Source organism: Palaemon carinicauda, chromosome 3 (genome assembly GCF_036898095.1).
Source record: "Palaemon carinicauda isolate YSFRI2023 chromosome 3, ASM3689809v2, whole genome shotgun sequence".
In the NCBI taxonomy this organism is placed as follows: domain Eukaryota; kingdom Metazoa; phylum Arthropoda; class Malacostraca; order Decapoda; family Palaemonidae; genus Palaemon; species Palaemon carinicauda.
In genome coordinates, this window is record NC_090727.1 from 166,433,613 (window position 1) to 166,448,612 (window position 15,000).

The 15,000-nt window shown below is 34.0% G+C and overlaps 1 pseudogene; it reads left to right on the top strand.

Annotated features, from left to right (window-relative positions):
* The window catches only part of LOC137638753 (nephrin-like), a 748,229-nt pseudogene that overhangs the window by 207,574 nt on the left and 525,655 nt on the right, over positions 1-15,000 (top strand).

Consider the following 15,000-nt stretch of genomic DNA (forward strand, 5'->3'; position numbering starts at 1 on the left):
CTATGTTAGATAACTTAATATTCATAACTTTGCTTCATTCTGAGGTTTTTCCATTTTGATGTTCAAAATATACCTGTTTTTATACCCCACCCCCTTTTCTAGTAATTAGTGTACTTTGTTGCCATGTAGGTGTTGAGAGTTTATCATTTTAATTTTTATAATTTTTTGTAATTTATGTATATATATATTATATATATATATATATATATATATATATATATATATACATAAATATATATATATATATATATATATATATATATATATATATATATATATATATTTATATATATACATACATATACACAATTACCAAATAATTTACGAAGTATGCTACTTTTAATTTGTTATTGTTACAGTAAGCCAGTGCTGAGAGGATTATCCAGAATTACTTCTGCAAAGAAACTACCTTTGTATTAAAAAGTGTTTTAAGAAACTAATTATATCTAATGAAGTACACCTCAGACTGATCTCCCAATTACGAAATCTAAAGACAATTGTCAGCTTGCAAACATTTTTCATTGAGTTGAATACGCACCATATAAAATAGCTAAAATAGCAACGAATCAAATGTAAACATATTTTCTTTTATTTAGATTGATGGATATTCTAATGTAGGTTAAAACGCATCAACGAATACAGCATAATGGAGTTAATCTTAAACATTATACCACTGAAGACATAACAAAATAGTTCGAATAGTATTCTTACTATTTTCTCAATATCACAAATCTGTTTCAATAAAAATTATAATTTGCCCAATTGAACAGAACAGAGGAAATGACAAGAGTTATAAGTGTACTTTATATATGAAAGATCTATTTTAGTGTTATTACTGTTTTTTAAATATTTTATTTTGATTGCTCATTACCTCTCTCGTAGTTTATTTATTTCCTTATATCCTTTTCTCTATGGGTTATTTTTCTCTGATGAATGCCTTGCGCTGATAGCATCCTGCTTTTCCAACTAAAGTTGTAGCTTGGCTAGTAATAATGATATAAAGATTGATAAAAACTGCATCAGGAGTTCAAAACTGCCTTGGTGAATGCTTTCAGGATTAAGAAACCTGAACCTTAGTGACATTATAGTATTCGATCAAGATTTGTTTTGACCTCATTAAAATCTGTCTTCATAACCAGCATTTTCTTCACATGCTTAGTGATCAAAATAAAAATCAGAGGAGTATAGAAAAAAATCTAATTTTCTCAGTCGTATTTAAAGCCCTGTCTACACGATCGAGCATGCCCGACGGGCAAACAGTTAGTAAGAATGAGGGTTAATGACGTCAGAAGCGGAAAAACCACAGACAGGGATCTGGGATCATACTGTGTTACCAGATCCCTGCCTTTAGTTTCCCGCTTCTGACGTCATCAACCCTCATTTTCACTAACTATTTTGACCTGGTATCACTGTTTGCCCGTCGGGCATGCTCGATCGTGTGGACAGGGCTTAAAAGTCCCTGTCTTTCAGAAGGTGCCGAGTGCATTTAACTTGACAAACTCGAAGGTAAAGTCACGCCAATATTAGTATTTCCTTCACGAACATGATAACGAAATTAAATATTTATATCTAAGCTTGGCGAAGTTAGCACGTTTTATACAAGCTGGATGACAAAGTCAATATTTTTTTCACAAGATTGATGACAAAGTAATTTTTCAATTCACAAGCCCGACACAAAGCCAGTAATCTCTTCCCAAGATTGAAAAAAATTTGGTATTTTCTAATAACCTTGAAAACAAAGATTTTATTCTCATCATAACCTTAACGGCAAAGTAAGTAATCTGTTCACAAGCTTGATGTCAAATTCAGTAATCTCTTCACAAGCTTCACAAAGAAGTCAGTAATTTTTTCACAAGCTTGAAGATGAAGTCTGTAATATCTTCAATTGCTTGCTGAAAAGTTCAGTATGCTCTTGACAAGCTTCAAGACGAAGTAAATGATTACTTCACAAGCTTGACGATGAAGTCAGTAATCTTTTCAAAACCTCAATACAAAGTCAGTAATCTCTTCACAAGCTTGATGATATATTCTGTATTCTTTTCACAAGATTAAAAACCAAGTAAACTCTTCGTAAGCTTAACAATAAAGTGATTAATAGCTATACAAGCTTGAAGATAAAGTTAGTATACTCATAATTCTGAAGACAATGTTAATAATCTCCACAAGCTTTACGACGAAAACAGTATTTCTCTTCGAAAGACCGAAGACAAAGTAGATCATCTCTTCACAAGCTTCAATGGAATGTCTGGAATTTCTTCACACGTTTGGCTACAAAGCTTCTACTCTCTTCAGAAGCTTGAAAAAGAAGACAATAATTTCTTGCCAAGCTTAACTATGAAGTAAGTAATCTCTTCACTTGCTACAGGATGAAGTAATTTTTTTTTCTCAAGCTTGAAGACGAAGTAAATAATCTTTTCCCAATCTTGACCACAAAGTTAGTAATCTCTCCTTTAGCAAGATAAACTAGAGGGAACATTATGTAATCAGCCTAATGTTATTTTTTTTAATATTACTTGCTAAGCTAAAACCCTAGTTAGAAAAGCAGGATGCTATAAGCCCAGGGGCTCCAACATCGAAAATAGCCCAATGAAGAAAGGAAAATAGAAGATTTTAGGAGTGACTACATTATTATTATTATTATTATTATTATTATTATTATTTGCTAAGCTATAACCCTAGTTGGATAAGCAGGATGCTATAAGCCCAGGGGCCCCAACAGGGAAAATAGCCCAGTGAGGAAAGGATAAAAGGAAAAATAAAATATTTTAAGAACAGTAACAACATTAAAATAAATATTTCCTTTATAAACTATAAAAACTTTAACAAAACAAGAAGAGAAATAAGATAAAATAGTGTGCCGAAGTGTACCCTCAAGCAAGAGAACTCTAACCCAAGACAGTGGAAGACCATGATACAGAGGCTATGGCACTACCCAAGACTAGAGAACCACAGTTTGACTTTGGAGTGTCCTCCTAGAAGAGCTGCTTATCATAGCTAAAGAGTCTCTTCTACCCGTACCAAGAGGAAATTGGCTACTGAACATGGCGGTAATGGAATGCTGCCTGCCATGCCCCGTATTCCTGCGTTCACACAAAAAAATATAAGAAATATAATTATATGAATTAGAAAGATGATGGTAACATGATCAGTTCCAGAATTCATCATTACCACGTTAAGTCGATGATCTTGTTTTACTAGACGTTTGTGTTTTCCGTATTGAGGTATATCCAAGCTTGAGATTTAACGAATAAAATTTGTCACAGAGAGAGAGAGAGAGAGAGAGAGAGAGAGAGAGAGAGAGAGAGAGAGAGAGAGAGAGAGAGATTTATGAATTTGTGAATTTTCGCCTTAGTAAATTCCTTTCTGTATGCAGTATGTAAATAGGTTTGTTAGCCTTTATAACACGCTGCTTGAGAGAGAGAGAGAGAGAGAGAGAGAGAGAGAGAGAGAGAGAGAGAGAGAGAGAGAGAAGCATTCATGAAAACACATAATCTGTGTTTAACAGAAAGAAAAATGACGAAGAAAGAAGAAAATACCATTAAATAATTATTATGAATTTTTGTACTCAATCGATAAGGCACTGGTAATTATTCAGCGTCAAGCATAGTGTATATTTTCTGCGCGGGCAATATTAAAACCCTTCTGTTGTTGACGCCGTTTGAACGACAACAAATCAATAACACATTAAGTGAAGGTTTCGCTGTTCGGGATTAAATTATTTAGTTAAAAGACAGGATACGTGAATAGGAAAAAGCTCTGAGGCAGACTTGTTGTTTTGTTTATTTTCTTTTATTTTGTAGATTTCAATGGTTTTTTTTTTATTTATATAAAGAATATTTAGATATCTGACATCTTTATATCATCAAATAAACTTTTTTCCTATTTTTTTTTTTTTGGGGGGGGGGGGGGGCGTTTGGTGAAAATAGGTGAGGAATGTCCTGGATATTTTTTTTTTCCAAGACATTCCCTAGCATTGTCTTCTGTGTTATCAAAAGCACCTACGAATGATGAGAATATTTGTCAATAAATGAGCAGTTATTTTTCTTTATTTTTCTTCACTCGAGTTTCTTTGTATCTTTTTTTCCATCGAGTTAAAAACCATATCAAAGATAATGAAAAATTTTTTAGCAAGTTGTTTTGGAACACAATGTTTTTTTTTTTTTTTTTTTTTTTTTTTTGCGGTGGCATGAAATTTTCAGGTCCTTAACTTTTGTTATAAGATTGTTTATTACAATTTTTTTCTTCCAATCAGTTGGGACTAAAAACCTTATGGTTAAATAGGTTGAAGTCTGGATAATGACAGAGTTGATACGTCCATCTTCGTGTTACTTTTAAATAACATTATTTCCTCTTTAGTCTTTGTTAATTAAGTAAAGGGAAGCAGCTTCCAAATGCATGAGAGAAAAAAAAATAAATCAAATTGATGGGAAATGATTAATTTGCAGTTTGGTAACATCAATTTGTCGGTTATTTTAGTTGAATCACATGAAACATTGTTTCGAATATTCATATAATTAAACACTGTTTAAGTCGATTTTATAAAATTTACTTTAGTTTATTGTTTCCGTAAACTTCCTGCGTTTTTCAAGATAATTTACTCCTAGGATTTAGTTGAATCACGGCATTATTTACAAAAGCGAAAAAATAATGAGAATTTTAATTTAAGAAAAATATTTTAAAGGTCAACATTAGCTTTCCTAAAATTGCACATGTAATTGCGTTGTTCGTGATACTTGGACTCTGGGTTTAATAAGTCCGTATTATTAGAATAATTACTTTTTATGTGCCATAAATTTTTCTGGTTGTCAGAGAATGTTTACCTGGATAGATAATAGTAATGGCAGAGAAATCTCATTTAAATGTGGTACAAAAAAAAAAAAAAACATAGAGTTGGAGAAAAAGGTTAATGTTTAATTGAATTGTTTTGTTAATTCATTAGTTTTAACTTAATCATAGGAACAAATGTTAGAATTTTTTAGCAATTGATATTGATAAAAATTTTCTCTATTTATTGAGTATTAAAATTTTGCAATTGAATTATGCACTTCGTTGTAATGATTTAATTTTAAAGATTAGCTTGTGGTTGAGGTAGGTCAGTGGTTACAAGGGTGACCCGCAGTCCGTTGATACCGTGTTCAAGACCCGCTCAAGGCCTGGTGGACTTAACTTGTAAACATGACGTAATTGTGTGCTGTAAGATGATGATGGGGCGTTTGGGTGATCCGGATGTCTTCCTACTCGGTCATCAGCAGACAGTTCCTGGTTCTTCTTTAAACTTGATTTTAAACGCCCCAGTTTTGTGTCAGGGATTTTGTTTTAATGATAAAACTAATCAACATTAAAATATTATTCAGGATATAGATGACGTTGTAATAGGGAATATTTGTAGTGAAATTTCAAGGGTGAAATATCATCGAACTTAAAAGCATGTAAACCAGAAACTGCTGAGAGACTTACGGATATCAACAGCTAAAAAACTGGCTCTTACACTTGATGTATTCATTGTGAAAGGAGAATTAGAAACCTGTGAATTAACACATAAACCGAATCATGTTTTGAAGTGATATAATTGAATCTTATTTGAAACAGGTCAGTGTTTTAATCCGTCGGTGTGACACTGGAATTACAGCTTGATATTAAATGGTGAATTAGAAACATAACCACGAACAGGAACGTTATTGAATGTTGAAGTTAAAACTTGCTTTTGAAACAAACTTGAACAGAGGGTATGAAAGGTATAACAAAAACTTGCGTTCTTGAAGAAAGGAACTTTGAAATTTGTCCTGAAGTGTGAAAATGCAAACTTTAAGTATGAAACTAAAGTTTTATGAAATATGAAAATCGAAATGCGTAAATTTTTAACTTACAATTTGTTGAAATATAATTATAGAAATTTGTGGTAATAATGACTGTAACCTATATTTACGTATAAAAATATTGAATGTATTTACATTTGAATTTGACGTTAGTGAAAGCTCATTAGTAAACTTTTGGGAAAGACCTCGAATGTTTAAAAATAGAAAATGGCCAATGAATCCTGCATTGTAACGTATTCTAGTTTCCTTACATTTCTCACTAGTCTACAGTAAATCGAAGACTTAAACTTGATCTTTATTACACAACATGTTCAGTCTGACATACAAATAGAGGTTAAGCATGTTTTTCAGTTATCCTTGGAAGAAAATAGAAATATACATCATACATATACCAAGGCACTTCCCCCAATTTTGGGGGGTAGCCGACACCAACAATGAAACAAAACAAAAAGGGGACCTCCACTCTCTACGTTCCTTCAGCCTAACCAGGGACTCAACCGAGTTCAGCTGGTACTGCTAGGGTGCCACAGCCCAACCTCCCACATTATCCACCACAGATGAAGCTTCATAATGCTGAGTCCCCTACTGCTGCTACCTCCGCGGTCATCTAAGGCACCGGAGGAAGCAGCAGGGCCTACTGGAACTGCGTCACAATCGCTCGCCATTCATTCCTATTTCTAGCACGCTCTCTTGCCTCTCTCACATCTATCCTCCTATCACCCAGAGCTTTCTTCACACCATCCATCCACCCAAACCTTGGCCTTCCTCTTGTACTTCTCCCATCAACTCTTGCATTCATCACCTTCTTTAGCAGACAACCATTTTCCATTCTCTCAACATGGCCAAACCACCTCAACACATTCATATCCACTCTAGCCGCTAACTCATTTCTTACACCCGTTCTCTCCCTGACCACTTCGTTCCTAACCCTATCTACTCGAGATACACCAGCCATACTCCTTAGACACTTCATCTCAAACACATTCAATTTCTGTCTCTCCATCACTTTCATTCCCCACAACTCCGATCCATACATCACAGTTGGTACAATCACTTTCTCATATAGAACTGTCTTTACATTCATGCCCAACCCTCTATTTTTTACTACTCCCTTAACTGCCCCCAACACTTTGCAACCTTCATTCACTCTCTGACGTACATCTGTTTCCACTCCACCATTTGCTGCAACAATAGACCCCAAGTACTTAAACTGATCCACCTCCTCAAGTAACTCTCCATTCAACATGACATTCAACCTTGCACCACCTTCCCTTCTCGTACATCTCATAACCTTACTCTTACCCACATTAACTCTCAACTTCCTTCTCTCACACACCCTTCCAAATTCTGTCACTAGTCGGTCAAGCTTCTCTTCTGTGTCTGCTACCAGTACAGTATCATCCGCAAACAACAACTGATTTACCTCCCATTCATGATCATTCTCTCCTACCAGTTTTAATCCTCGTCCAAGCACTCGAGCATTCACCTCTCTCACCACTCCATCAACATACAAGTTAAACAACCACGGCGACATCACACATCCCTGTCTCAGCCCCACTCTCACCGGAAACCAATCACTCACTTCATTTCCTATTCTAACACATGCTTTACTACCTTTGTAGAAACTTTTCACTGCTTGCAACAACCTTCCACCAACTCCATATAACCTCATCACATTCCACATTGCTTCCCTATCAACTCTATCATATGCTTTCTCCAGATCCATAAATGCAACATACACCTCCTTACCTTTTGCTAAATATTTCTCGCATATCTGCCTAACTGTAAAAATCTGATTCATACAACCCCTACCTCTTCTAAAACCACCCTGTACTTCCAAGATTGCATTCTCTGTTTTATCCTTAATCCTATTAATCAACACTCTACCATACACTTTTCCAACTACACTCAACAAACTAATACCTCTTGAATTACAACACTCATGCACATCTCCCTTACCCTTATATAGTGGTACAATACATGCACAAACCCAATCTACTGGTACCATTGACAACACAAAACACATAATAAACAATCTCACCAACCATTCAAGTACAGTCACATCCCCCTTCCTTCAACATCTCAGCTTTCACACCATCCATACCAGATGCTTTTCCTACTCTCGTTTCATCTAGTGCTCTCCTCACTTCCTCTATTGTAATTTCTCTCTCATTCTCATCTCCCATCACTGGCACCTCAACACCTGGAACAGCAATTATATCTGCCTCCCTATTATCCTCAACATTCAGCAAACTTTCAAAATATTCCGCCCACCTTTTCCTTGCCTCCTCTCCTTTTAACAACCTTCCATTTCCATCTTTCACTGTCTCTTCAATTCTTGCGCCGGCCTTCCTTACTCTCTTCACTTCTTTCCAAAACTTCTTCTTATTCTCTTCATATGACTGACCCAGTCCCTGACCCCACCTCAGGTCAGCTGCCCTCTTTGCCTCACGTACCTTGCGCTTTACTTCCACCTTTTTCTCTCTATATTTTTCATACTTCTCTATACTATTACTCTGCAGCCATTCTTCAAAAGCCCTCTTTTTCTCTTCCACTTTTACCTTCACTCCTTCATTCCACCATTCACTGCCCTTCCTCATGCTGCCTCCAACAACCTTCTTCCCACATACATCACTTGCAATCCCAACAAAATTTTCTTTTACTAACTTCCACTCCTCCTCTAAATTACCAGTTTCTCTTACTCTCACCTCGTCATATGCCATTTTCAACCTTTCCTGATATTTACTTTTTACCCCCGGTTTTATCAGCTCTTCAACCCTCACTACCTCCCTTTTACATCCACCTACTCTATTCCCCCACTCTTTTGCTACAACTAATTTTCCTTCCACCAAAAAATGATCAGACATACCGTTAGCCATACCCCTAAACACGTGCACGTCTTTCAATCTTCCAAACATTCTTTTAGTTATCAACACATAATCCATTAATGCCCTTTCTACTACTCTTCCATTTGCCACTCTTACCCATGTATACTTATTTTTATCTTTCTTTTTAAAGAAGCTAGCACTTATTACCATCTCTTGTTCAACACACATATCTACCAGTCTCTCACCACTCTCATTTTCACCTGGTACGCCATACTTACCAATGACACCTTCTACCTCTCCAGCGCCTACTCTAGCATTTAAGTCACCCATAACAACTACATAATTCCTTCTACTCAGTCCTTCTACACACCTAGTTAATTCATTCCAGAACTCATTCCGCTCTTCTTCACTTTTCTCACTACCTGGCCCATACGCACTAACAAACGCCCAACATTCCCTACATTTAGAAATATAAAAGGAATAATTTTAATCTGACTTGCTCTTGTTTCCAGGCATTTTCGTCTTCAGATATTCAACTAGACCATTATTTTATGCTTTTAGTAAATATCATTGTCGATCAAAAGTAACTTTACAAATAAACAGAGGAAGAGTTAAAAGAAAAGTACTCACAAATAGATGTATATTAATATATGAAAATAGCTAAAAAAAAAAAAAAAATAAGGAAAAACAGAAATAATCCCATAAAAATGGCTCAAAGATTTCTTCGTTCGTCAGTATTAGATTATTCTACGTTATGTATTATTAAAATTCCTTTAAGATAATACACAGACCTTCAACTGATGGATGAGTGATCCACAGCGAATTCTTTCAATAGAAAATAGTTGTAATATTTTCTTAAGGTTTTGGTAAAGTGTTCAGATGAAAAGGAATTATCTGAGTATATGTAGATTTCGCCAACATTTTTGGATAGAAAAATAGAAAATCGGAGAGTTAGAAATTGCCAAGTTAAAATCGGTTCGATTGTAGCAAACACTAATTAGTATTCTCTCTCTCTCTCTCTCTCTCTCTCTCTCTCTCTCTCTCTCTCTCTCTCTCTCTCTCTCTCTCTCTCTCTCTCTCTCTCTCTCAGCTTTGCAGATTACAGCATTAATTTGTTTCGGTTTTAATCTCTTATTTTATTATGTCATCTGTTTTATTCATTAAATTCAAAGTCATCAATGAAAAATCAAGTATGTTCTACGGCTGATAATACTTCATCGTTTACTCTATTTATATTTACAATTATTCGTCAATAATTACTCCTTTTTATCCTTTTTCATTACCATTCATTTAGGCATTTTCGTATACTTCTTTCACTCTTTCATAATTTTCTTATTCCTTAGTATTTCATCTTTTGTCCAATTGATTTTCCTCTCCATATTCACCTTTATTTCTTTCATTTTATCCTACTCACGATCTCCTATTCTTCTTCCCAGATTGCAGATCTAGAATTCTTTAAGTGTTTACACTCGTTAGATGCAACGCTGGCTTCAGAATCCTGTTATTTGCAGCCGATATAAAGAACTTCCTCTGTTTGCTTTGCATGTTGATTTTGTTCATACGACGTGGAATCTGAGCGAGTTATAATTTTTCTTGTTTTTCTTAGGCTTTGAATAATAAACAAATGATACTTTCGGTATGTTGCATTTGCTTGTTTATATTATTCGATTTTCATGTATTTTCAAAAAGGGGCGTTTGGAAAGACTGACATTGGTGTAAAGGCTTAAAGGTCCCTCATGAATGGCAGAGGCAAGAGACAATGACATTGCCCGATCAGGCAGGACAATGCCTTAGAGACTGACCATATATACATATGATCAGCCCCCAAACCCCTCTCCACCAAGCTAGGACCAAGGAGGGCCAGGCAATGGCTGCTGATGACTCAGCAGGTAGACCTATAGGCTCCTTAGTTCACAAGGATGGTGAGTTTGCATCGACCAAAGGAACTAACGAGTTTGAGCAGGACTTGAATCCCATTTTGGCGTTCACCAGTCAGTGACGTTATTGAATCTTATTTCAGTGATGGAAATATAACATCATTGGTCAGCTTTGAGCTTTAGTGAGACAGCGGAATTATTGTTTGTTTTACGAGTATACTGTCGGTCAACATATTTCATTATTTTGTGATTTGATAAGTGCCTATCAATGTCTACCCTATAGTGAAGTGTATGATTATTAATATTATTTTTTTTCGTAAACTGGCGTCATATTAACTATTTTTATAGTTTATATAGGAAATGTTTATTTTGATATTGTTACTGTTCATGAAATATATAATTTTTCTTGTTTCCTTTCCTCACTGGGCTATTTTCCTTGTTGGAGCCCCTCGGCTTATAGCTTTTCCAACTAGGGTTTTAGCTAAGCAAGTAATAATAATAATAATAATAATAATAATAATAATAATAATAATAATAATAATATGGTCAGTGACGATGATGTATCAGCGAATGCATGGCATATGAGAATGTTTACCATTTATTTTCTCATAATATTCGTTCCATTACAATAAAGCAGATGATTAATACTGCTATTAATTTCCCCCTAAATTCCAACGAATCATTTAAGTGCTGTGAAAAACCATTGTCGAATACTTAGTATTACGAGATATTATGGTTCCAGAATTGATAATATGCAATGCGTTAGTATAGTTCGTAATTAATATTCATTGCCTTATTACTAATTAATGTATGCATGTGGTTGATTTTATAATGCTACGTATTCTGATACACGATCATAAGAAATAAGGGAGAATTGCGCGCTATGAAATAGTTCACTTAAAGGCGATGCATTATTTCTTTCCTATTTTGATATTCACTCTCTTTTTTTGCGTGTGTGTGTGTGTGTGAATTCGTTTTTATTTTATTAAGGCAGTCTTTAAGTGGAGGATTTACTAGTTGAATAATTTATTCTATCGTGCACAAACTCTCATAATTTATATATATATATATATATATATATATATATATATATATATATATATATATATATAGATAGATAGATAGATAGATAGATAGATAGATATAAATGAATACATATATACTAGCGTACTGGACCCGTCAATTTGACGGTTAAGTATCTAGATGAATTAGCACATACACTCCCCTCTCACCAGGGTGTAGCTTCTCTCTCTTCCCCATACCCGAGAGACGAGGAGAGCTGAGCATGACCGAGTGTATGTGTATATATATATATATATATATATATATATATATATATATATATATATATATATATTTATATATATATATATATATATATATATATATATATATATCAGATATTTGTTCTTTATTATATATGGGAAATATATTTTCACCATATTCCTTTTTCTCATTCGAAGGGGTAGAGTCAAGCGATATATATCCAATTTGTACCCCGTTAATTTTTGGAGGACGTTGCCAGTTCCACTCACTAGCTAAAGGATGTTCAGGGTATATTTGCCAGTAGAGTCTGCCTTATCTTTAGACCAATCAAGTAAGGAAGAGACCCAGGGCTGCTTAAATTGATCTGCCCTCCTGCGGTGTAGAGAACGTGTTACTGCTACATTTGTAATTCAACAGCTAAATCATACATGAAGCTCTGGGGCGGAAAATATATTATCCATTCTATATGTCTCTTCCACTCCACCTATGAATTTCCTTGTCTTTCTCTCTTCTCTCATAGGACTTGAATTATTCAATCCTCTCCAACCTATCGTCCTCTATGCTTTGCATTAAACGGATAATCCAAATAACCCTCTGATCAATGCCGTCACCTATTATTATCATTATTATTATTATTATTTTTATTATTATTATTAATCTACAATCCTGGTAAGAAAATTAGAATACTAGGCCACTGGCTCCAACAGAGAAAGTAGCCCAGTGAGGAAAGAATAAGCTATATATAAGTAATGAATAGAAAACATAATGTTTTTAGATCAGTAACAACGTTAAGATAGATCTATCACAACACAGGCTACAAAACGAGTCTTACGCCAACCTGTTCAACATAAAAACAATTGCTGCTAGTTTGAGAGGTAACCTTTTTAACAATTCTACATATCCCCATATTTCTCACTCTTTTGTTTTTAGTTATTATACTTACAATATGGATATAATTCATCTGGGTACCCGCTGCCTTTTGTCATTCATTCTCATTCCGCATTGACATATCAAAGGGACGGTCGATTTTACAATCCCACCCTAGCATCTCTTCTAGGAGAAGGACACTCCAAAATCAAACCATTGTTCTCTAGTCTTGGGTAGTGCCATAGCCTCTGTACCATGGTCTTCCACTGTCTTGGGTTAGAGTTCTCTTGCTTGAGGGTACACTCGAGCACACTATTCTATCTAATTTCTCTTCCTCTTGTTTTGTTAAAGTTTTTATAGTTAGGAAATATTTATTTTCATGTTGTTACTGTTCTTAAAATAATTAATTTTTCCTTGTTTCCTTTCCTCACTGGGCTAATTTCCTGTGTTAGAGTTCTCTTGCTTGAGGGTACACTCAAGCACACTATTCTATCTAATTTATCTCCGTCTTCGTTTGTTAAAGTTTTTATAGTTAGGAAATATTTAGTTTAATGTTGTTACTGTTCTTAAGATATTTAATTTTTCCTTGTTTCCTTTCCTCACTGGGCTAATTTCCTGTGTTAGAGTTCTCTTGCTTGAGGGTACACTCAAGCACACTATTCTATCTAATTTATCTCCGTCTTCGTTTGTTAAAGTTTTTATAGTTAGGAAATATTTATTTTCATGTTGTTACTGTTCTTAAAATAATTAATTTTTCCTTGTTTCCTTTCCTCACTGGGCTAATTTCCTGTGTTAGAGTTCTCTTGCTTGAGGGTACACTCAAGCACACTATTCTATCTAATTTATCTCCGTCTTCGTTTGTTAAAGTTTTTATAGTTAGGAAATATTTAGTTTAATGTTGTTACTGTTCTTAAAATAATTAATTTTTCCTTGTTTCCTTTCCTCACTGGGCTAATTTCCTGTGTTAGAGTTCTCTTGCTTGAGGGTACACTCAAGCACACTATTCTATCTAATTTATCTCCGTCTTCGTTTGTTAAAGTTTTTATAGTTAGGAAATATTTATTTTCATGTTGTTACTGTTCTTAAGATATTTAATTTTTCCTTGTTTCCTTTCCTCACGGAGCTACTTTCCCTGTTGGGGCCCATGGGCTTATAGCATCCTGCTTATTCAACTAGGGTTGTAGTTTAGCAAGTAATAATAATAATAATAATAATAGCACCTTAGAGACAAAAAGTCTTGCCCGATTTTTGCACGCTTCCTGCTGCCTTCCGGACTTTCCCTGCTAGGCCTGTTACTAATCTCTTATCTCATTTTACCATCATTCAAGATAATTACTTCCAAGTACTGATATGGACCAACCTCTTCCATTTTCCGTCATCCCCCTTATATAATAAAGAGCAAGTACTTGTACCTTGTAATGTATATATATATATATATATATATATATATATATATATATATATATATATATATATATATATATATATAATATATATATAGGCTATATATATATATATATATATATATATATATATATGTATGTGTGTATGTATATATATATATATATATATATATATATACATATATATACATATATATATAGGAAGAGGGGTAGTCATAACCTGTTCGAGAGGTGGGTGCGTGTGTGTTCATATCTATATAATGTTAAGGAGTCATTTTTGACGGATAGTGTGCACTTGTTTACTATAATGTCCCGTATTCTTGACCGAGGTAGCTAATGAGGTACGTGATACTCAGACAGATATATTGCATAGCTTTTGTGGATTGCAATAGATTTGTGACGAATATTTCAAAGGAAAAGTTTTTGAAACCACATCCTCAGTGGTGAAAAGGCATATATATATATATATATATATATATATATATATATATATATATATATATATATATATATATTATATGTTACTAAGCATACAATCCCGAAAAAAAATCATATTTTTTCGGGAATGTTTTTATCATTATCATGCATTCATGGAAAATTTGTATTTTATAATTTATTTATAGATACCTTATATATGTCCACACACACACACGCCCATATATATATGTGTGTGTGTGTGTTTATATATATTTATTTATTCATATGTATGTTTGTGTGTATATTTGTGTGGTATTGTTTGTAAATATTATTTATCTCGCAGGGATGAAGAGATAAGAAGTTCCGCACTCATAATGTCAAATATTAAAAGATCTCATTTAGTAGAATAAGGTATAATTTCATGATACCTATTACTTGTAATGTAATGAAAATTAGTGAATTAATCTTGAAATGCAACGCAAACTAATGACAAATGCCAAATCATGTAATTACATAATTCTATTTC